Raw genomic sequence first — 24393 nt, forward strand, 5'->3', positions numbered from 1 at the left:
TTAACCTTTGAGGGATGATTTTCATTTGCCAAGCAGTCAAAGGGCGTCCTAAGCCAAGGCGTCAGTAATGTCTAAGGCAACTTACCTCAAACATGGGTCATTATTGTAGCCTTAGACATTCGTGGCCTGGTAATGCCTGCCACATATTTTTGGTACCACCAAGATTTACTGAGGCCCGGGCCAAGCCTAGCATATACACAGAATCTCAGAAGATTCTGCATAGGATCCACAGAGTGCTCCCAACCAAGCAGAAGAATTGCCACCGAAGCTGCCTCTCACAGCTCGAGTACTTTTGTTTAAGAAGAATCCTATTTCTGGGAAAGAAATGAATATCAAGAACAGCGGTTCTCCGACCTGTGGGTCACCACACCTTTGGGGTTCCAACGATCCTTTCACAAGGTTGCCTGATTCACAACAGTAACAAAATGACAGTGATGAAGTAGCAATGAAAATAATTTTATGGTTGGGTGTCACCACAACATGAGGAACTGTGTTAAAGGGTCACGGCATTAGGAAGATTTAGAACCACTGATCAAGAAGTAGATATATGCTCACGTATACACACACACTCACTCACAAAAGCACACACGCCTGCCTGCCTCACGTCTACCTCACAACAGCACATCAGGCAGAATTGTCCAGGTTTTCTGAAAGAAGTGATTAAGATTCTAGGGAATAATATCCTGCACTTACTGTGTCACGGCTGTGTTTTATAACAGCCTGCAGTCTTCGTCCTCTGGGATTCCTTCAGAGCCGGACTTAGCTTTTCATTGTCAGGAAACGTGTATTGTCCTCACCTTCCCTCAGAGAGCCATCCCTCAAGGAGGGTAGAACAATTGAGTTGAAGGAAGAAGGTTATTAACTATTTCCTGAAATTTAGTCATAGTGCTCTGAGGACTTTGACCCAAGGACTCCCTTGTTTGGAACCTGCCAGAGCTGAACTGCTATGGTATGCTTTGACTCCAAGTGGAAGAAGCCCTCCGTTATGAGTTGGTTCTGACTCATGGTGACCCTACAGAAGAGAGAACTGTTTCCATCACGTTCCTGTGATGCTCAGAAATGCACAAGGGAAGTTCTGCCCTGTCCCATAGGCATTGACTCAATGGCAGTGAGCTATTATTTGAACCCTAAATCACACAGCTTTCTAAACATTGTTTAACTCGTGGAATGTTCCAGTAAGATATATACATAGCGTACTTCTCTTTTAGCTAATCTTTTAAAACAACCACTTTCTATTCAGAAATTTACCAAAATATGTTTTAATTATATATTTTTGGTGAAGTTAGCAAAAGTCATTTAATACATTCATTAACAAATTATAGATCCAGTTAGTGCATTTGTTTACCAGTTCCTGACCACTGAGCATGGGCCAGCTGTCATGCCAGGGCCATTTACAATACCTGATCTCTAATCTTCGCAAGAAGCTTAAGGCAAAGGCCTTTTGTAACCCTATGTTAAAGATGTGTAAACCAAGGTCAGTTATTTACTTTCCCACCACTCTGTAAAATAGGGAGAGTGGCAGGGCCGACTTCTCTCAGGTTTCTGGGAAGATGAGATACAAGAGTCTGCATGGCTAATGCTTCAGAATGCACAACCCCGGTGGCAAGGACAGATTTGAACCTAGATCTGTATGAGTATAAACCCAATCCTTACTTCTATCCCAAGTTACCGCTCTCTCTCTTAAGACAAGGGGACTACAATTGTGCTAACCAGGTGACTGACTTAGCTCCCAGGCTCTCCGGGCCCTTCTTGGGTAGCATTTCCTTCCCCTGCAGCCCATCACTTCTGTGTGTGTCTCCAGCTGAGAGGCCCTCTCCAGAGTCTGTTACTGCCATCGGGTGCTGGCAGAGTACAGTCTATGCGAGGTTCCAGCAAGGGAAACAGGTGCGTAGAGAGAGTATTGATCCACAGAGGTGAAGATTTGTGCAGTTCGGGGGCATGGAACTCCAGAGCCCACACTACTAGACCCCAACGTTTTCTCATGGGCAAGCCCCAGGCGGACTCCATGGGGAGCAGGGTGAGCTTGCCATCACAGAGCCTCTGTGGCTGCCTCTGTAATACGAAGGTGGGTGCTTGTTGCTGCTGTTCCATCCTGAGCGCTTGGCCGACTTCAGCCACGGGCCCAGCAGTGTGCTCCCATTGAGCTCTGTGGTCCATCTTGCTTCCCGGCCGATGCAGCCCTCAGCCAGCCGACGTCAACATCCACATGAAACCTCTTTGCCATACCTGGACCGGACGCATTCCAAATACGTGGCTTTACATGATGAGACTCCGTGCTTTGTCTCTTCTCTCCGCACAGGCTGTGTTCTGACTAGAATGCCCTGTCCCGTTTCTCCTTACAAGTGATAGTCCCCTTTCAAAAATCTAACTTAGGGGTCTTTTGTTTCTTGTTAGAATGGATGCTCACCAGCAAGCACAAAGAGCAGCTGGACTGATGACTATTGCGTGGAAGTTAGGGGTCGGAGTTAGAAAACAAAGAGTTGACTTTTGTCCAGTAAGCATCCCCTTGACGGTGGCTTCAGAGAGCGGCTGCACCCTGGAAGAGGGCCTCAGAGCTTGAAGGGTGAAGTCCTTATGCTGCTACCTGGTGCCTGCCCCCAGTGAGAAGACACTGACAGCCACCTGTCTCATCCCTGAAGGGTGTTGGGAGGGAATGATGAGGTAATTTATCGAGCCTCTACCCAAGTGTCTGTCACTTGGGAAGCACACAAAGAAGGGTACTTACATCCTACTCTGAGTTGGAATCGACTGGGGGGCAGTGAGTTTAGGTTTTGGTTTGGTTTGGTGAGAAGATAGAAAGTGGCATTTCAGTGCGTGACTGGGGTAGACGGCAGAAGAGAGGGCACACTGCAAGGTCCAGGGAACGCATCCCATGGTTGCCTGAATCTGGAGCCAAGGCCGAGGATAGGAGAACCGGGACCTGACAGTTCTGCTTTCGGAGACGGTCATTTGCGTGCACATAGCTGTGGACAAGAAGGACCCTCGCCGCCTGTCCATGAGTCAGCGGACAAGCAGACTGCACCTAGCCCTGGTTACCAGCCCACAGGGAAAAGTGAGCCATCGGACTAGGTGAAAAGCAAGTGTACTTAATCTGTACACATACAGGGAACACACATGCACGCTAGATCTTGTCTGTGGGCGTGTATACGCTTATGCAGAGAGAGAAACCAGTTAGAAAAGAAACACTCCAAAGGGACAACAAGCGTTCCCTCGGGATTGGTCAAGGGAGTTCAGCATCCTTGGGAACTGTAGCTGTACCTGAAACCGTCCAGACTGTAAATATATGCGCACGCATACGCATGCACGAAGGGACCGAAGAACGTTTGTGGGAAACTGTCACGGAAATGTTCCATGAGCTTCTTGAAGCCCGCTCATGTGTGCTCGTGTACACGCGTGAGTGCAGGTGCACTACTTGTGAATGCACTTGTTAAAACGAAGAAGATGGGACACTTGCAAGGAAAGGAAAGGTAATGACTTACCTCACAGGAGAAAGGCTTCCGGTGTGGCTGGAAGTTACCTCACCAAGCTAAGCTCACACCGGCTGCCCGGAGCGGGGAGAGTTGGCCCTGGTACCGGGCCTGGAGTTGTCTGAGGGTGTGCGCGTGAGGGAAGGCGTCCGTGATGGGTGTGCGCATATGCGTGTCAGTGTGCCTGTGTCAGTCTGTTAGCGGAGTATCTGAATGAGTGAATGTGGCAGGTCAGCCCTCAGTGGGCCCACAGCCGCTGGTGGTTCCTGTGGAGACGCTGGTCTGCCTTCGCCCCAGAGTAGGGAGATGAATCAACAACAAGAGATGAAGTTTGATGTCGTCAGTGGAGCTTTTTTGCTGGCAGGTATATTCCCCCAAGAAGGAAGCAGCCGCTTTCCTGGAGCTGATGAAATTTAGGAGTTGGCCACCCACAAGGGGCAGTCCCACCCTGCCCTGTCACGTCACCACGAGTCAGATTTGGCTCCGATGGCAGTGAGCTTGGTTTAGGGGAGAAGTATACTGTTTTCCAGGAGCCCCCGGGTGCTGTCAAGGCTGGGAGTTCAAACCCACCAAGAGGCTCCATGGGAGAAACCCGAGGCTATAAGATTTGCAGCCTCAAAAACGCCACATCGGGCCTCTTTGAGTCAGAATCAACTCCATTTTGTTTTGTTTTTTATAAACTGTTCTCCACGCTGCTGCTGGGCACTGGTGTGTCCTTTGAGGCGGAGCTCCGGAGCGTGTGGAGTCACGGGGCGACAAAGACTCGCGCACAGATTCTTTGGTCCGTTGACTGGAGAAGACGCGAGACTACCAGTATGTGCCAACAGAAAAGAGAACCGACCTGAATTATTGTGAGCCTCGAACCTTGGGGCAATCAAGCCTTCAGTTAGCTCTCCTGGCATTCAAGGAGAGATTAGAACGTGTGACCAAAGGAAGCTCTCCGGCTGTTATCTTCCTCTGGGCATTTTCAGAGAACGCGTTGGCATTACTCTGACCAGGGGCGGCATCCTCCCACCCTCGGCCCTCTTGCGCCACAGTCAACAAAAGGCTACTTCCTTCGCATCAGCCCTGGCGTTCTCTGGTCTCCTCGGGCTGGCAAACAGCAGGCCGCTGCATTCCTCCCAATCAGTTTCTAAGTGGGGTGATCTTGAACCCTGTTTAGAAGAGAGGCTTTTTCTCCTTCTGGTGACTCATCCATACCCCCTGCTCTGCAGCGTGGGCAGCCACCCGCAGAATATAATCCGCACGGGGGTGGTTTTTATGTGCCTCGTAGCCTAGCCTCCTAATTTTTCTTAACCAATGGCTACTTGGCATGTGGCCTCCGTTCAGGAAACCTTTGCCGATGCTGTGTTGGAGCAGGTGTGGGGGCGGACAGACAGTCTGTTCCCTTGGGAGCAAGTCAAGAAGGCTGCCCCTCCGCCCGCTGTGTCTCTTCTGTCCTCACCTGGCCGACTTGCCTCTCTCAAGCCCCCTCTCAAGCATCCTTTCCTTCTAAAACGACCTTCAGAATCCCCCCTGCTGGTGCTGAGAAAGGTATAACCAGGTCCCCGTGTGTCCTCCAGGTTCCCCGGCTCCTCCTGGACACCCAAGCAGCCCTGCATTGCTGCGATTTGTTCCAATATAGCATCCTACGAGATGACAGACGGGAGCCGTGCCTGCTGTGTGGGCAGGACCGCGTTTTAGTCATCTTGTATCCTCACGATACTCAGCTCTCAGTGCCTGTTGAGTGGTGGAAAAGCCGCAGTGCATGGACGAAGCACCCCCTGGCTCACCCTGAACCTTTCATTCTGCCAAAATACAGAGACGCATCAGAGAGGATCTGGCATTTGACGGGGCCACTGTGATGTGGAGGGCGCTGCTCTGCAGACCTGGTACGGCAGAGGCTCAGGGTGCCTTGCTTTGTACGATTGTCCTGAAAGGTGGGCACTGGGTTGGCCGCATCTCGCACGCATGTATCCAGCTCTGGGCAGGCAGGCAGGTTCTTTCTGTATGAAGAGCCTGCGCTGACTACTAAAGAATGTGGAATTCATCCTACAGGCAGGGACGAGTCACATGGAAGCTTTTACAGGGAGAATTTATATGCTCCACACTGGTGCTTTCAAAGCTAACGGGGAGGATTTAGGAGAATGAACGGAGCAGCAGTGATTTTTCAGGTGCAACAGGAAGCCTACCAGGGAACCTGTTGCGGCGTAGTAAGCAGGGTGACCCCGCCTTTCATTCATAACCACTGCCTCCTGGGCCCGGGAACTTGGGGCCCACAGGCCACTGAAGCTGGTGAAATTGTCAACTCCAGCTTGACCTCACAAAGAGAAGCAGCTCCAGCCACCACATTCGGGGTGAGTTAATTAAATGTTCCACTAGTAGGCCTGTGATAGTGTTACACATACCCAAATGGCACTTGGCAGAAAGGTTTCCTACCCCTGTTCTAGGGAGAAGGCCTGAGCAGGGCGGGGCTAGCTCTCACAAAGGACAACAGAAAGTGACCAGGGACAGTAGCCCAGAAGACCAGGTTCTCAGCAGTGAGGGCAGGCTGATTCTAGCAGGACTCTAACCATTGGCCTCGTCAGCTGGAGGGTAAGAGAAGGAGGGAGGTGGGGCGGGACAGATCCTGGAAACGCCACACATACACCCACACCACCACCACCACCACCCCTGGCGCTGGGATCTGGGCTGAGAGGGAGGGATGGATGTGAGCGCTGGGGTTGTGTTTATTGCTCCATAACTGGCCTGGCCCCTGACCAAGGGGCCACAGAGTCATGACTCTTCACATGCTGCTGAGTCTAAAGTGCCCTATTCTCTCACTGACTCTCCACTGGATGTAGTTCCCACAGCGGCCGCCATAAGCTTAAGGGACAAAGCAGCGTGGGCAGCCTCAGCCCCGTCCTTTCTTAGTGCTCAGAGATCCATGACTCAGAAACTGGGCTTAGAGGTGGCAATTTGTTAATCCCCTCCCCTCAACAAAGACTGGAATGGCATTTTATTCCCAGCTTATTAATTGGTTCACTTTGGGAATAAAGCCAGAATCCCCAAAGGGAGTGATGGGGGCACTTTTGTTTTCTTTGGAGTCTTACATTTAGATTAGCTTCTGGGGATTAAATGTTATTACAGTAGAGGGATTTTTTTTTAATCAATAGGAGGTGACAGCTTAGCATAATTTCTGGTAAGATTTATTTTTCCAAGTACCATTGCCTTCACCCCTGTTCTTTTAAAAGTTGGTTAGATGTCATCTTATGCTTTTCTGCTTTGGGAAGAAGTCCTTTGTCAGAGGCAGGTACTTTAGACCTGCCTAACTTGGCATAGCAGTCACGCATTAGGCTGCTAATCACAAGTCAGCAGTTCAAAACCACCAGCTATTCCTCAGGAGAAAGAGGAGGCTTTTGACTCTTGCGAAGAGTCACGGTCTCAGAAACCTACAGGAGTCCTTCTACCCTGCCCTACGGGGCCGTTCTGAGTTGGCATTGACTCGTCGATGGCAGTGAGTCTTGAGTTTAACTACCCTGAAATCAGAAAAACTAGATGGTATACCCTAGATTATCAGTTCTTCTCATCCAGGCACCATAGATGCACCCGACAGAGAGAGCAATATGGAAAAGAATCCCCAATCTCTAACAAAAATGAAAGTCAACCCCCTAAAGCAATTGAGACTAAATACTGCCCTGTGATAGTCTTCAACTTTTGAACCTGAACCGATCCCTAAGAGCATTTTAGCCAAATACCAGAGTGGCTCACATGGTAGTTGAGGTGACTTTATGTCGACTTGAAGATGTGAACGATGGGCTTTCTACCCCATAAAGAATGGCAGTCTCGGAAACTCTGGGGGCAGTTCTACTCTGCCTTATGCAGTCACTGTGAGTGGGCCTGGTTTTGGATGGGAAGGTGTAGGAGAAGGATAGGGGTTAGAATCTGACCTGTCAATCGGCTCACAGCCTGATGTTGCTTCCTTGTCTATGTGGTCTGCTTAGAAGGTGGGACCACTGGGAACTTCCCCCTATCTCTTTGCCCTTTCACTTTCCCCCTTGCTGGGACTCTTGCTGCTTCCAGGGGTGGTTCCTTGTGGCCCCTTAACCCTGAGGGCTGTCAGCCCCCTGCCATGTTTCCACCCACTTGGGAACTTGGGAGCCCGTGATCCTGCACTCCCGGCCTGTGATTTTCCTGCTCCCCCCACCCGCTTCACCTTTCTCCGTCATATGCCTGCAGCAACATGAAGGTGTACAGGGCTCCGACCAGCACCGCTTCTTGATATAAAGCGCTTGCTTACACAGGTGAGAGCCACTGGATTTGTTTCTCTAGACAACTCAGCCTAACACAGGTTACCGAAAGGACTATCACCCGTGAGTACTTTGCATTTTTATGAAAAAGCACAAATAAAGCCAAATGGTCAACAATTGCTTTCCAACAAAGATGAGCATGTAAGAGGGCAGGAAACCCGCTTAATGGAACCAGAACCACCAAACAGAAATAATGAAAATGTTCACGCACGGGAATGGAGGCCACCACTTTCCCTGAGGAACGTGTGTAGAAATTGTTGGCTCTTCCGAAAGCACAATAAACTATCATACAGAAACGTGACTACACATACAACATGAGTGTGCGTCCAGAGTTCATGGGAAATGGAGTTAAAATATAGCAATTCTTCTATGAACTCTTTGAACCCCATCTTATAGCTATGCCTGCCACCCCTGCAGGTAGATATTTGAAGGGGAACATGTGCCGCTCCCCCCCCCCATCTTTTGTTTTCTTCAGCTTTATCCTGCCAACACTAACTTAATCCCATGAATCTTTCAAGTTCTAGCTCCCCTGTTAGAAGTGGGGCTCTGTGAGCCAGATCATGCTGACCAGCCAGAATGCTGGTTTAGTCACCAACCCCTCCCTTGTCTGGAGATGGGGCTCCTCCTGACAGCACACTCACGGGACCCACTGCCCCAGAGGAACTGCTGTTGTCATTGTCTTGTTAGCTGTACCTTCTGACGACTTGTCTAGAGCTTTTGTCCCCCTAGCCTCCATGCACTGCTACCAAGTGCTCTGCTTTGGCTTTGGATTCGGGCTTTATTCCAAACATTTGATTTCAGAGTGCATTCTGAACACTGTCTCCGAGCCTCCAGATTCTCTGCCCCCTAGCAGATCCACTACCCCTCCTGTCTTCCAGAAATGTCCTTCTCCATTGTCAATGAACTCATTGGTGAAATTAAGCTGCACGAGGCTGAAGCTAGACCACCAACAGAGACCTCCCTTCAGGTTGGCCAAGTCAAGGTGTGTGCAGTGAGTCACTAGTTACTAGCTTATTTCCCTGGATGTCCACTTTTTGGCCAGGCTGTACATGAAAGATCTTAGCCAATAAAGGCAGGCAGAGGCTGGGGCCGTAAGGCTCTGGCATGTCCCCGGTCTCCTAGACAGGGGACCTTTCAGAAGAGAAGCAAGTGAGTGGAATAACATGTTTCCAACGGACTGATTCTATTCCTATTGATTTCTTCTCCCTTTTCTGTGTACTCTGCAATTAGCACCTTTGCTCAATCTAACTAGAATCTTACCTGGGCTCTGCCTGTATTTTATGGAGTTTACCTGCAGTCCCGGGAATTGCATGTATGTGGCCTTTAGAACCGTGTTCTTGTAGCTCCCACAAAGGGATGGGCTAGGACGGTGCACATAAAAGGATCCCTGGTGACTCGAGTAAGTACTCTGGGGCCAACTGCAAGGTCATTGGTTCAAACCCACCAGCTGCTCCAAGGAAGACAGACGTGACAGCCCATTTCCTTAAAGATTCCAGCCTTGGAGACCCTGGGGGCAGTTCTATCCTGTCCTATAGGGTCACCTTGAGTCTGAATTCACTTGATGACAGATGAGTGAACGATGCAAAAAAGGTTTGTTAAAAAACTCTTACAGAGATTGGATAGCAACTGTGCAAATCAGGGACCTGTGGCCTCCAGGGGATTGTTCAGTGTGCCATTCTGCTAAGCTTAAAAGAGCCGATCTTGTAAAGGTGGAAGGGTACCTCACGACCGTCAAAAAGAAGAACAAGGACTGTCCTTTAGACCTGGTCTCCTGTGCTGGGAACCTCCGAGATCCTGGACACATAGCTCTGGCAGCAGCTCAGGAAGCCAGAACTAAGACTGGCCCAAGGGGGCTGTGGTGGGCTTCCCCGCCCACAGAGCAAGGCTGCGGTGGGGTCGCTGACCCAAGGGACAAGAGAGCCTTTGGGCAGGAAGTTCCCGGCAGAGAGGGTTGCCTCCCGGCACTTCTTAGAGGAACTGAGAGCTGTGACCCTAATCTGAGCTAGGCAGACTGGGAGCAGGAGCCAGCAGCAGGCAAGGCTGGGCGTGAGGCCTGTCTGCTTGCAGGCATGGCGGAAAAGGAGCTGACAGGCTGGAAGCTGTCCTAATTGACGCACCGTCTCTTATCCCTGTTGCTTCCAAGTTGATCCTGGTCCTGGATTATAACCGTTACCTCCCTAATAAGTCCCGTGGTCGTTTAGTGTGGTCGATACATTCGTGTGGCCTTTACAACACAGTATCAGACACAGCCGAGAAAGGAAGAATGACTGGTGTAGGAAGGGTGGAGGCTCGTCTGACGCCCGTCACGTAGGTATCGGCTCTGGGTTGATGGCGGTGATTCCTGAGCCTCCTCGTTAGACCAGAGCGGAGCCCACCGTGGTACAGTAAGTACCAGCTGACAGGCTTACGTAAACTTAAAGACGGTTCCCTGCCAGTCTTCCAGTGCCTCTCATTCTTGAGGAGTCCATAAAGCTCGCTCACAGGGGCTGGGTGGTCTAGGCCAGTGCTTGCCAAAGTGGGTGAAGCCCTGTCCTGCGGGTGCGGGCGCCACGTAGGAGCACTGCAAAGGCGGCCACTTCTCCTTTCTGCTGCATGCTGGGCTGTAGCACAAACGGTTTTCTTTGCTGATTAATCTTTTTTCATTTTTCCTGGAAAGGTGGTATAGTAAGCCAAATGCATTTGGGAACCTGTGGTCCTGACCAGGGTTCTAGACGCACACTAGGGCTCTCAGGCCACAGGCAACTCTTTGGGTCCATACGCGTGGCTCTGAAATAAAACGGAAAACGTTCAAAGGCTATTACTCAGATCATGGTGATTTCATTGTCTTGTGAAAACATACTGATGGCTGCGGAATCATTCTGAAACTGTCGTGAGGGCCAGGGCCGCTTCTTCCACCCCACAAGCTTGCCAAGCCCTGGTCTGGACCAACTCGGAGTGGCTTTGGTTTTCCTTGGTGAGAGTCAGTGCCCACAGAGTGGGGGTGCTCCCCACCGCGAAGGCTTTCCCTGCGTTCCCTTGGCTAGCATCTGTTCTGACTTTGGGAGGTAGCAAAGCATAAGAGAAAAAGACCTGGGCTTTGAAAGCAGAGAACCCCCAAGCTGAGGCCGGGTTCTGCCTCTGGGTTGTCGTGGAAAGCTGCCAGCACCCCTCCTTTGGTCTCCTCCGTGAAAGAAGGCACCTCTCCGTGGTAGCTCTCATGGTTTTGTCCTTAGGGCCGAATACAAAAACCTACGGTAAACATGTATGCTAGGAGGTCCGCGCCTCTTCTTTTTCATCTGTTGGGGAACCGAGCCTGCTGCGGACCAGGGACTGCAGTTTCTCTGCCGTCCAACCCATCACAACGGGACCCTTTCCCTGCTTGCCCTCAACATACCTCATCCTGCCTGCGCCTGCCCTTCACAGTGCCACAACTTGGGGTGCCAAGCCTGAGAACCCCAAGTTGTGGGACTGTAGAGTGGAGGAGCGGAGAATCAGAGGAAGGCCTTCAACAAGATAGAAGGGCAGTGTGGCTGCGAGAACAGGCTCAGGCACAGGAACATGGCAGGGGCCCTGCAGGACCATGCCATGCTTGGTTCTGCACAGAGTCACCACAGGTCGGACGGACTCGCTGGCACCTCCCAACCCCTAGCAACACCCACCACCACGGCTGCACGCCAGGCCCACAAAGAAGTCCACTTAACGGGAGTCAAAGCCTTGGGGATATGGTTGCCCCGTCACCTTGGGTTTCCCAAGGTGAGTTTCTTCTAAATTCCCAGGGATTTACTAGACTCCGCCCATTCCTTGGTATTCCCGTATGCAACTAAACAACAGCTTAGTCTTTCCTTTCGGTTCCGGGCCCAGCACTGAGGCACTCAGCACTTTCCGAATTGATCTGAGTAGTCACAGCTGACTGGGGTTCCTCAAACACACCCGCTGGTCTCCACGGGATTGATTCCTGGAGGTCTGTTCCTTGTTTCAATTCAACCTCATTCCACGAGGCTGCTCACTAGCCTCGGCTGTGTGGCCCTCTCACCGCTGGCCGCTTTCCGTCTCTCCAGCATCGTATCAGGTGGACGTGCCTTAGTGAGACTCAGCCCGCCCCCCTTCCCCACCATCAGCCTCAGGCCACACAGAAGGAGTCCAGCGAGCCCAGCCCTAACCACTCCCATTCTGAATCCTCAGTGCCTGAGTGGGTTTTTGGGAGAAAATGTGTCTCATTAAAACCCATTTTTATTCGCGAAAGCAAGCTTACAGGCTTCAGGTGTTGTCTCCACCTGAAAAGAGGGGCCATGACAAACTGCTAAACAGCAGCCAGAGGGAATGACCGAGAGGCCTGCTGTGTGCGCCTAAGTACCTCCATGACCCGGAACACCTGCTGTAACGGGCAGACTTGCCCATCCTCGCCTTCCCTGACGAGGGAGCCTAGGCTCTTCAAGTCACTGGGATTCAGTGGCCTAAGGTTGTTCTTCCAAGAAAGGATGGGGCCAGGATTCCGCCCGCCCTCCTTCTCTCTTCATGGAGTGTATTCTGACTTGTAGCGAATCCATAGGACAAAGTCGAGCTGCCCCTTTGGGTTTCAGAAGCTGCAAATCTTCACAGGAGCAGAAAGTTTCATCGTCTCCCAAGGAGCACCTGGTGGTTTTGAACTGCTGACCTTGTAGTTAGCAGCCCAAATGGCACCCTCCCAGGCCTCCAAGGCTCCTTGTTTCGTCCCCTGCAACTTTCTAAAACTCTAGTCACTAAAGTGAATTTTATAGAACAAGAGAGAGGCTGGCGCAGTGTCTGGGTGGTGACTTGCTGCTGGTGTTGTTGGAGAGGAAAGAGTTTATCTCAGACCCACCGCTGCATCCTTCCTACCTGGGGGGCGCCTCACCTGATAGCCTGATAACACTGTGTTTGTAGATCTGCTTGTCGGTGTGGTCAGAACCTTAGGTTGTGGTGGACCTAGGTCACTTGCCTTAGAATCACATGGGAGATTGTTGAAATGCAGGCTGCATGGTCCCACCCTAAGAGTAAATCACCGGGAGACTTCGGAATCTGCATTTAGCATGAGCTCCCAGGTGATCATTATGAGCCCTGAAGTTTGGATCACCTGCTGAAGTGAATGGGTTCTAGCCAACGTGTGAATCCAGTCCTCAGAAACACCCCCCAGGGGAGGGGAGGGGAGGGGAGGGGAGGGTCACTAAATCTTAGGCAGGCTTCTGAGTCCCTGGAGGGTGAAGGGAGCTGTGGCCTTTTCCTAAAGTGTGAGGTACCACCCTCCCCGCGGTCAGGGTCCCCAGAGAACTTACTAATTAGCCTGGATTCTGGAGAGCTGTGCCCACACTCCCATTTACTCCTGTTCCCCCAAAGACAGACACCAGCTCCGTCGGCTGCCCATAGACCTGCCCTGCTGCCCAGCTGGCTCTGCAGTGGGGCATCTGTGCAGCCACTCTGCTTCCCACCCCCACCATCACCCCCAGGGAGTCATTGCTAAACAAGCCCAAGGCAAGCAGACCACCAAACCGCCCACCTCCACCCTGATCCTGCAATAGCCGCTTGGCAATGTGAGGTCGCTGAGCCCCTGCCCTCTAAGGGCCCTGGATATCTGGCTCAGAGAGGGCCATTGTTCTGCTGGAAGTTGAGCTGCTCCTGGAAAGAGTAGAGGGGGCTCAGAGAGGGAACTCAGAGCCCTTGACTAGTGACTCACATCCCACCCCCAGATGGTTTCCTCATCTGGACCAGGAGGAACTTGGCCATATGATCTCTAAGGCCCTTCCAGAATTTAATCTCTGTCCTCCTGGCCTTCTCCCAGAACCAGTGGTCTGTATGCCTTGTAGGGGCACTTTAGCCCCCATTTCCTACCATTTCCATGGCCAAAGTTATAAGGATCAGCAAACTTTGGGAGGAATATTAGATTTTATCTGGGTCAGTGATAGCACCAAATACTCAAACCAAACTCACTGCTGTCAAGTCCATACCGATTCCTAGTGACCCCACAGGACAGGGTGGACCCGCCCGGTGAGTTTCTGAGACTGGGACTCTTTACAGGAGTAGAAAGCCCCATCTTCCTCCCAGGAACAGCTGGTGGTTTTGAACTGCTGACCTTGTAGTGAGCAGCCAAACACATAACCACTACACCACCAGGGCCTCTTGGGTAGGTGATAATAAAAGGAGTTAGTTCTTCAGTTAAAAAAATGTTTAACTCAAAATTCATTTTAAATGTTTTTTAAACATTCATCAATTCTAGACAGCGGTTTAACCTGTTCCTAAAATACTCCCCAACAAGAACAATAGCAATACTATTTTTTATTGAAAAAAACGGGCTTTTTAAAAGGTTTTATAAGGAATGAATACAATCTTTAGAAAAGTTTTGCTATTTTTGTTGACCTTTTACAGAAAATTCAAGAAGAAATGCAGTTTCAACACACACACACACACACACACACACACACAGTAGATTGCTTCCATTCCATGTTGGAATTCTAGAACTGTGACTGTCGTCAGTCTGTTTCCCAGTCAAGGACAAGGGCTGTGAATATTCCTCCAGATTTAAGGTCTGAGAAACTGGATTGAACCCAAAAGAAATCAGACCAATGGAATGGAAATGTGCGTGGGCCTGTGGTGCACACATCAGCTTGCTGCTACTGAAGGCAGCATGCGGATGCTCAAGACAGGACACTCCCGCCAGCACACTCCTCCAGGTCGCTGTACTCACTTTTGTCCTCAGAAATGACTCGGTTTTCTAAGTTCTTTCTTTGAATTTCACAGGGTTATAGGAATTACCTTCTAGACTTTTCCATTAGGACCGCAGCCAGGAATTCCTGGGAGTTTTACTTAGGCAAACAAATGATTACCCCTCCCATTATTCTACAAACAAGCCCCTAATCAGTGAATTGGCTAATAGCCCTTGCCTTCAGGGTCATTAGCCCTGACAGACAGCTTGGCAGTGCTCTGCGCACGCTCGATGGATGTCGCTGTCACTGAGCACATCCACTGTCAGGCCCTGCTGTGGAGTCAGATGCTGGCTCACGGCTGTGCTTGCTGCTCCCAACCCCCCCCCCGCCCTTTTTAACCCTGCGTTATCTTCTCAGGACCCAAAGTCCAGCCTCAAGTAGCTTTTGAGATTCCGTCTGAAATGAACGGGGAGAAAAAACATCACAAAGATCCATACACTTCATAGAAGAAAACCCGGTTTTTAGGAAACATCATTCCTTGTTGTTAAAGACAGACCTACGCAGATGGGAGACTCCTTTGCCGAGGGTGTGTGCCAATGCCACAGGGTAGTTCTTTCAGTCACCGTGGCTGCCACTCACCTGGTGTGTGCTCCTGCTGCACGGTGCCTCTGGGAAGACTCTCCCTCTTGAGAGGAAGCAGAGGGTGTTGAGTGTGTTGCAGTTGTGTCCCTCCTCCCTCGGCATCTTTCCCCAGCCTTTAGGGGGCCTGCCTCCCCCAGAGGAGCAGGTCCGCTGGACTGCCAGGGACTGTGACCTGCAGGTGCTGTCTCTGCAGCATCGGCCTGGCCACCCTATGCCTCACAGTCACAAGTCTGTAAGCCACAACCCCCCAACTCCAGGTGTGATGACAACATGGTGGTGGGTGAGCACTAATGTTTCAGCCTGAGCAAGACTGTGCAGAGGGAGAGAGCAAGGCAGGAAATTACTGGGCTCGGAAGGCGTTTTGCATTCAGGTTTTGCTGCCATGCAAATTCTTGCCACATCAGCGCAAAGCCATGTGCAGCTTAGTCTAAATGCCTGTTTAAGCAAAGGCCAAGAGTCTGTTTGAAGATATAAAGGGGGGAAACAGGGTTTTCACAATACAAAGCGTATAGCCGGTGACACATGTCGAATTTGGGGTGCTTTCCACGTGGTCAACACAAGGAAAGCGGCATTTATTCATTCAACAGTAGCAGAAATGTATCTTGAAGAATGAAGGAAAAGGACAAAAGATGATTATACAGCACAGTAATCTTTGGCATGAATTAAGCGAAACTGTTTAGGAAATATTAAGGATGGAATTATTGCACCTCCCTCCCCAGTATTTGTCGTTAAGTTCTAACCTCTGCCTGGGCTATAACTCCATGTGGGAATGAGGGGTTTGGGTGAGTGTCAGGATTCCTGTATCTTGAGTCAGCCTCCTGTGAGACTTGAAAGAGCAGTGAGAGAGTCTGGGCAGGACACAGGAAAATCTTCAAGGAGCCAGGAAGTGAAGCTGCCGGACTTTCCGCAAAGTCACAAGGAGCTTTGTCCTGGAGCCAGCACCCACATTGGACGTTCCTTGAAGCCACCCATCTGCTTTTGGTGTCTCTATTATCTAGGGCTGCACTAGATAACTAAGACAAAGGAGTGGAGTGGTTACACACTGGGCTGCTAACCACAAGGTCAGCAGTTTGAACCCACTAGCTGTTCTTTCCAAGGAAGATCAATGATGCGTTCTGTACCTGTACAAACGTAAGAGTCTTCGACGCCCCCAGGGCCGTTCTACCCTGTCTGTCAAGTCCGTGCAATAGGGGTTGGAGTCAGCAAGGTGAGAGATAGCTCAGGCAGGGCGCAAACTGCCCAGTGCACATGCATTTCTTTTGTGTGTGTGTGTGTGTATGCACGCGTGTGTGCACGTGCGCATGCATTTCAAATGAAGGAACCATGCTGATGTGTGACAACTGCACTTCTGCTTTTGCTTAGGGCTGGTGCCACGCGTTGGGCTTGTAACCCCAGGGTCAGCAGTTCGAAACCACTAGCCGCTCCAAGGAAGAACACAAAGGGTTTCTGCTCCCACAGAGCGTTTGGTCTTGAAAAGCCCCAGGAGCAGGGCTAGTCTGTCCTACAGGGTCGCTCTGAATCAGAATCATGAGGATGGCAGGGAGACTGGCTTGGGGAATGGAGCAGGAAGCTGCATTTTCATGGCCTCGGGAGTCCACACAAATGGAAAGACCTTGGCAGGCTCTGATACAGGAAATAGGGACTTGACTGATACAAAGTCTGGATTAGACACAATATTCCCAAACCTGACAGTCACCTGCATCTAGGATCCCACTGCATGCCGCCTCAGCCCTGAGTCCAACAAGCCCTTCTCTGTGCACCGAGCTCCAAGAGGAGCCCTCTGGTGGGTTGAGAGCCTGGTGGAACCTCCTGTTACGTATGAGCGCTAGGATCCGGAGCAAGTCACACCCCTGCTGTGAATCTGAGTTTCCCATGTGTACAGAAGGAAAGTGAGACTGCGCTGGCAAGGATCTAGCGAGATGATGCTTCTATAACACCTAGGACAGAACTCTGGTGGAGCTATTGGGTAAGCATCGGGTTGCTAATCACAAGACTGGTGGTTCAAACCCAGCAGCCACTCTTTGCGAGGACACTGAGGCTGTCTGCTCCCGGAAAGGTTAGCAGCTCTCAGGCACCCTACGTGAAGTCACTAGGCGGTGGAATCGACTGATGGCAGTGCGTTGCTTGGTGGCTTGGTTGGAGGCTCTGAGTTTGGCCCACAAAACTCTTAGCCCTGTCTAGATACTGTCACCACTGGTCACACTTGAAAGGAGGAACGTCCAAATGGAGGCATGCTGAAAGTGCATGCCCTGCCCGCTGGATTGCAGGGGGCACAGATGACAAAGTAGCTCATGTAGCTAGTCTCATGCTGATTTTATGTTGCTGTAAGATTGAGTGTGCATATTTGGTTAAATAAAACACATGTCAGAACTGGTCTTGTCTGTCTCTTTTCACCTGTTCAAACTGGCTACTAAAGGAAAGCAAACAACTGTCATCAGGTGGATTCTGACTTATAGTGATCCTACCCACAGTGTCTACTGAATGATGTAAAGTTACGAACATAGATTATTACATCCTTTGTCTACTGGGTGTGTTGGTCGTCCCTTCTTATCTTGTCCCCTGCCTTGTGTCCATTAGCACTGAGCAGAACAGCATCTTCAGCCATTTTTATCCTGACCAGCCATCCCTCCCACCCGGGATCTAACTCCCGACTCTGCTTTCACCCTCTTCTGCCCTGAGTTTGTTGCTGTTAAAACCAAGTTTGCTTGTTGAGAATTAGCCCAATCTTGATCATCTTAGATAAATGGCAAGACATCAAAGTCAGAAATTAAACGAAAAAGGTTGGTGAATGAGCTCTCTATAAATTCCGCATGGAAAAATTTTGTACATAAAGTCAAGGTCCTAAAATTCCTCATCCTTCTTTATCAAGAAATACCAAAGAGGATGGTGGAGTTTGTATGGACTTTTTTTTTTTATCGGAATCTCTTAGGAAAGTAACAAGTCGGGAGGAAATAGTTATACCCAGTTTCAAACAATGGTTAAGTCCCTTAAATATACAAACCCCGAAACCAAACCCACTGCCATCAAGTCTGTTCCACCTCACAGGGCCCAAGACTGTACATCTTTACAGGAGCAAGCAATCTTATCAGTCTCGCGAAGAGGAGCTAGTGGAATTGAACTGCTAACCTCATGATTGGCAGTCCAGTGCCTAACACACACAGATTTTCTGAATCAACAGCAGTGGCCAGTCACCTAGGAAAACACACACACACACACACACACACACACACACACACACAGCGCTCGCAGCAGAGTTCCCGGGGAAGACACCCATGGCACATCCAAACCAGAGCACAGTCCACCTGACCCACGATGACAAAGAGGTGCCCGCGAGGTGCGGTGCATTCCTGCCTATCAAATTGTCAAAAATGGAAACATCACTAAGATCCAGTACGCAGAGGGCAGGGATAGCGGCCAAGCCATAGGCTGTTGAGAGTATAAATTGCTGCCATTTGGGGGTGGGGTGGGGAGTTAAGCAGTGTCAGGATTTTAAGTTCACTTGTGTTGTTTACAGGATGTCTGTGGAAATGAATCAGGCTCTGTTCCTTAAAGCATTGTTTGCAGGAACAAACGCTAGACACGTGTGCAGCGTGTTCTGCTGGAGGGGTGTCCAGGAAGTGTTGGTGATGATGGAGAGAGCATGTGGGATCCAGGAAGGAGGCCTTCATTCTCGCTTGCTATTTCATATCATTTTGTTATGATTACCTTTTGTGTTCTCCTAGTGTCTTCTTATTTGACCTCTCTGGTCTCTAACATCCACTGGGATTTCTACGAAGAACTCGCGGGCAAACTGTGCGATGACAGAGAACAGGAGCACGGTCAGCAAGTAGTCACGCCGACGAGAACTGCTCAGGGTGGTTGCTTACCAGGACACATTACACAGTTTCAGCTCTGCTAATAAATGCCCAAAGGGGCTTACCACTCTGCGGTGGCTCTCAGCTGGAACCTCCGTTAGTCAGGCAGCTCAGCTTCCTGAATTAAGTTCCCAGAGGCCGCCCGCTCTGGAGCCAGCCTCCTGCACGGAAGCACTCTGCTTAACTTGCATGGCGGATCCAGCAGCCCATCCCTCTGTCCGTGCTCTGACCACGGGTTCTGCAGCCGCTCCTCTGACGATGGAGCCCGCGTTTCGATTCAGGGCACAGGGGTCTTAGGTCCAGAGGATGTGCCCCACTCCTGCTCTTGCTGGTAATGAGATCCCTCCTCTTGCTTCTCAGAGGGCTCATTTTGTATACAGCAGATTCCTGTCGGCTGCTACTCACAGGCGGATCCTATCAGCATCTTCTCCCACCTTCTTAGCTGATCCAGGCAGGGAAAGGTCGTTTGGTGGGAATTAGAGACTTTGGCTACAAGAGTCACATTAAATAATGTACTGCCTCTGTACCTTTGCCTGTGGGCTATTTGGACCATGTGATCGTCATTTGGTTGGATCCCTTCATGATGTCTCTTGTTTTCTTTTTTTGATTAACTAAATGCCAAAATATTGAGCCATTTCTAGCTCCGGGCAACCCTATAGGACAGAGTAGAACTGCCTCTTCAGTTTACCAAAGCTGCAGATTTTTACTGGGGTGGAAAGCCTCATCTTTCTCCCAAGGAACCACTGCAGATTCAAACTGCTGATCTTGAGGTTGGCAGGCCAACACATAACCCACCACACCACCAAGGGACCCTTAGTGTTTAATGAAAATATTTAAAAATGAACATTTTCCCAATTAGTCTCATAGGAGGAAATCGAGTCATGCAGAGTGTGGGTATGTGTTGTGCTTGCACAGATTCACTTCTAGAAACAGCTGCAGGGTCCCTCTGACCTCGACTTTGTACATACTACATGCTGGGCTCCCCTTCAACCCCACTGTGTACAGGTGCACACACTGAGGGCTTTGCTCAATACCGTTCAGGTAGAAAGGGGCAGAGGGCAGAACCTTTTCTTCAGAGCCCCCTTTCCTTCTCCATTGTAATAAGAGGAAGTCACCAATGAAATCCATTGTCCCTACAGGGTCAGAGGCCAACTTTTTGTCAAGTTGGGGCCTTAAGAACAAGTCTTTCGCCTCCCATCCGCTGTGATTTCAACCACTACATACCACCACTTAAGCCACTGGCTCAAGTAGACAACACCTAACCTGATATTGAGCTTAACCTCCATTCTAAATAAGAAATATGAAGCTCCTAAGGACCACTGAGAAGCAGCCTACGTAGGGCAATCTACCATCGGGCCTTTGTGAGAGCCTGAGATTGCTGTTGGGGAGCTAGACATGCTGGTGAATTTCCGTGGCTGGTCTGAGAGGAGGCTGGAGGAAAATTATTCCGTACGGTGATTGTCCCGGGAAGTGTGTGCGCTTTGGAGGCTCCGCTGTTGACCTTGGGCACACTGCGCTATCTCTGTTAGCCTCGGGGCCTTCAGAGATAAAGTGGGTGTGTTTCCTCATAGACCTCCTGTGAAGATTAAACAACTCCTTGCAGAGCTTCAGCATACGTTAGCTCATTCTACCCACGTCCTGGGGGCTCAGAAGCCACACATGGATTGTTTTTTGAGTCAGTGGCCCCTCAGCACTGTTCTGACACAGAGCCTATGAGGTGGTGATGTGGGTTTTTTTCTTTTGCTTTGTTCGTCAACTCTCAGACTGACTCCGATTGGTAAGAATGTGGACAGAACAGGAGGCATGTAAGCTTAAGAGTTTGGGAGGAATGTGCGGAGAGACTTGTGTTTTTGTCAGGTTAAAATTACAACCCTTCACCCCACTCCCCACCCCCACCCCAGTGCTCCAGGCCACGGGGGTTGGGGGGATCCTGTGGACTGGAATTTTAAAGGTGTCTTCTCTCAGAGCCACTTGACTGAGCAAACTAGGGATTCTCAGACCATGGATTTGGATTCCCCAACCTGCTTCCTTGGGCTCTGACAGCCGAGGGCCTGGAGCCCCAGCACACAGAGGGCAGGTGGCCATGATCGTGACAGCACCAGGAAAGCAGGGTGGAAGCAAACAGCTCTTCTGAGGCAGGCCAGTTATTGCTCTCCCTCCTCCTGGATAAAAGTCCAGATCCCAACAGAATCCATTTCCTTTGGGGAAAATGGACAAGAGGCTTGTTGAGCCTTCTGACTATTGGCCCAGAGGCAGGAGCAAGCATGGTAAAATTATGCACCAAATGGCCCCTTCTTCACTATGTCTTTCCGATGAGGTGAAGGATGGTGCCAACCTGGGTTCCAGCCCCAGGCCCACTGTGGGAAAGCCCTGTGCCTTCGGCCCAGCTCTGCACATCTGTCTCCCCACAGCCGACGTCTCTCGTGAAATGGGAGCCGTGAAGCGCGACGGGTCACGTGCCTGCACGAGCGTTTGTAATATGCGGTAGTAAGCATAGCTCCTGGCGCAGAATAAGGATTCAATAAATAATAGCTGCCCTAATGTATGACTACTATTGGCTCTGTTGGAATCTAGCATTTAGTTCAGCGGCTTCCAAGTTTTCATTCTTGTGCTGTCAGCTGCATTGAAGAGAACGATGCCAATAAGGCTTTAAAATGAAATGGCTCTCATAATTGGAGCTGCAACCCAAGTGACGAAAGTGTTCCTGTGTTTAGTCAGGGAAACGTCTTCCTTCTGGGGCCGTGCCATGTGGCCCGCAGCCACGGCTTCTCTCACCCTGACAGCTTTCCCGAGGGCCCTCCTCCCTCATCGCGTCCTTCCTCGGTGGTACTCTGGAACCCTCAATGCCAATCCCTGTGCACGAGGCTCCCCCAGAAGTGCTACCTCGCACCACGAAGGGCAAGGCATAACAACTAGTGGCAGGGACATTGTTCTTAGGGATTTTATGGGGCTAATCAAAAACGAATGCTACAGAAAATTCATAGAAGCCTGTATTAAACAAATGTGTCAAAATGTGGAGTGACTGTTTCTCGACATACCCTCCTTCTAGGTCTGTACTCTTGTGAAGGCTAACCTTGCCCTGAGGAAGAACGACCGCACTTTGATTTACCCCAAGTCACAGTGCCTGCTTTGTCCTTCTCTGGGGCTCAAATTGTGTTCTTGTTGAATGTGTACTGAGCTTAGGAAACAAAACTTAGGGGCAAGATCTGGGTCATCAATTAGATGGAGAAAGGTTTCTTAATGCATTTCACACAGAACAACCCTTACTACCTTGGAAGAACGAGCAGGGGTCTTTTCGTGATGGGGGAAAAAAAATCCTGAAGACAAAATGGATGCATAAGCAAATGTGGTGAAGAACGTGAAAGTGGATGGTGCCCGGCTATCAAAAGATACAGTGTCTGGGGTCGTAAAGGCTTGAAGTTAAACAAGCAACCATCTAGCAGGGAAGCAAATAAACCCACATGGAAGAAGCACACCAGCCTGTGTGGTCATAAGGTGTCCACGGGATCAGGTATCAAATGATCCAAAACAAACCATTATATCAATGTGAAAGAGGGGTGTTGGAGTGGAGACCCAAAGCCCATCTGTAGACAATTGGACATCCCCCACAGAAGGGTTACAAGGAATGGATGATTCAACCAGGGTGCAGTATAGCACTGATGAAACACACATAATTCCTCTAGTTCCTGAATGTTCCGTCCAACCCCATTCCTGTCACCCCCTTTCCCCCCACCACCACAGCACTACCACAACCCAGTTCTACCTTAAAAATCCGGCTAGACCAGAGAACACACATTGGTATAGATAAGAGCTTTTGACATTTGGAATTCAGAACCGATAAAACTTTCAGGAACAGTAGTGGGAGTAGCGATATCATGAGGGTAGAGGGATGAGGTGTGGGGAAAAGAAAGGAGGAACCCATCACAAGATTGGATACATAGCTCACCCCCAGGGGCACAAATAATAGAGATGTGGGTGAAGGGAGACAGACAGTGTCAGACCCAAAATAACAAAAATATATAATTGATCAAGCATTCACGAGGGTGGGATGGTTGGGGAGGAAGGGAAAAAGAGGAACTGATACCAAGTGGTCAAGTAGAAAGAAAGTATTTTGGTAATATTGATGGCAACATATGTACAAGTGTGCTTAATACAATTGAATGATGGATTGATTAGTAAGAGCCCCTCCCCCAATAAAATGATTAATTAAAAACTAATTCCTCAGCACAACTTTCCTGGCCTTTTTTCTCACCAATACAATTTTCTTCAAGTTTCTTTATAATAAGCCCCCAAGATTGTCCTGTGTCTTATCAAGCTCACCCTCGTGGGATCCCCCAAATCAGTAAAAAGACATGCTTGAACACATGGGGGTGGGGGGAAGGCCTGTGCATGTATTAACTAGAAGCCTCATAACATTAATTTTTTACTTACTTTCGTAGTCTTCCCTGAACTTCTTACTCGGTGGGTAACTTCTTGCTCTGTGAATTCCTCTGTCATGTGTTCACTCACTGAAGTGTTTCCGTGGACGGGAAAGAAAAAGAGCACTCTTGTATCTCTCTATCTGACCTTTTCTATGATCCAGGCAACCCGGCACTTGAAAATATTGTGTATTATAGCGACTTCCAGACAATAAAATTGAGAGTCGCTGGAGGTAATGGGCTTGCCCAGGATCATGTAGCTCATGAGTGGGAGAGGCAGATTCTAATCCCAAACAATCTGCTTCAGAATCTATCACAGAGGAAAACGTGGCTCGGGGATGAAGCTTGCATGAAACTGGAGAATTTTGAGCACTAGGAGTCTAGGTTTTATTTTAGCACCTTGGAAACCGTCACAAGGGTTTTGGCTTTGAAATGATCTGATCAGATCCATGTGTCAGGATGAGCACTCTAAAGTATGGTGCCTGGGTCTGAAGCCTGTAAAGACACAGCTCTCCATCTGATCCTGGTGCAGCTGGCTACTTTTAAATCCAAGTGCAGGAGATTCTATCTTCCTTTTCCTAATTTCATACTCATTTCAGCCTGTTGTTGCAACCTGTCTCTGGCGGGGTGGAAAGGGGGGGGGATGTGTATAAGCCAAGAAAAGAATATCTAGAAATGGCTTCCTGCTAGACAGCCACTGGCTTGTGTCAACTGTGAACTCATAAAACTGTGGAATTTTATCTTTCCCGTAGTTGGGCAATGATCGCAGATGAGAGGCTGAAAGGGCACGAACGACCATTTCACAAACACCCCCCAGTGTACAATTACTTCATGGACTCGCTGAAGAAATTGGTAGGAACTTCTGTTTGGGGAACCGCCGTGTTAAGTAGCTCCTTCAAGCGCTCCTCCTAATTCGACGAGTATTTATGGACTTCCATCGTGTATGAAATGGAGCCCAGGTGGTAGAGGGCTTAGCACTCCGCTGCTAACTAAAAGGCCAGTGGCTTTAACCCGCCAGCTATCAGTGGGGGAAGAGGTGGCCGTCTGTCCCTGTAAAGGTGTCCAGCCTCGGAAACCCATAGGGAAGGTCTCCCCTGTCCTATAGGGTC

The 24393-nt window shown here is 49.9% G+C and overlaps 1 protein-coding gene across 1 annotated transcript in view; it reads left to right on the forward strand.

Annotated features, from left to right (window-relative positions):
- Positions 1 to 24393, forward strand: part of CHCHD6 (coiled-coil-helix-coiled-coil-helix domain containing 6) — a 375967-nt gene that overhangs the window by 318817 nt on the left and 32757 nt on the right. The window lies entirely within an intron of this gene.

The sequence above is a fragment of the Tenrec ecaudatus genome, chromosome 5 (genome assembly GCF_050624435.1).
Source record: "Tenrec ecaudatus isolate mTenEca1 chromosome 5, mTenEca1.hap1, whole genome shotgun sequence".
In the NCBI taxonomy this organism is placed as follows: domain Eukaryota; kingdom Metazoa; phylum Chordata; class Mammalia; order Afrosoricida; family Tenrecidae; genus Tenrec; species Tenrec ecaudatus.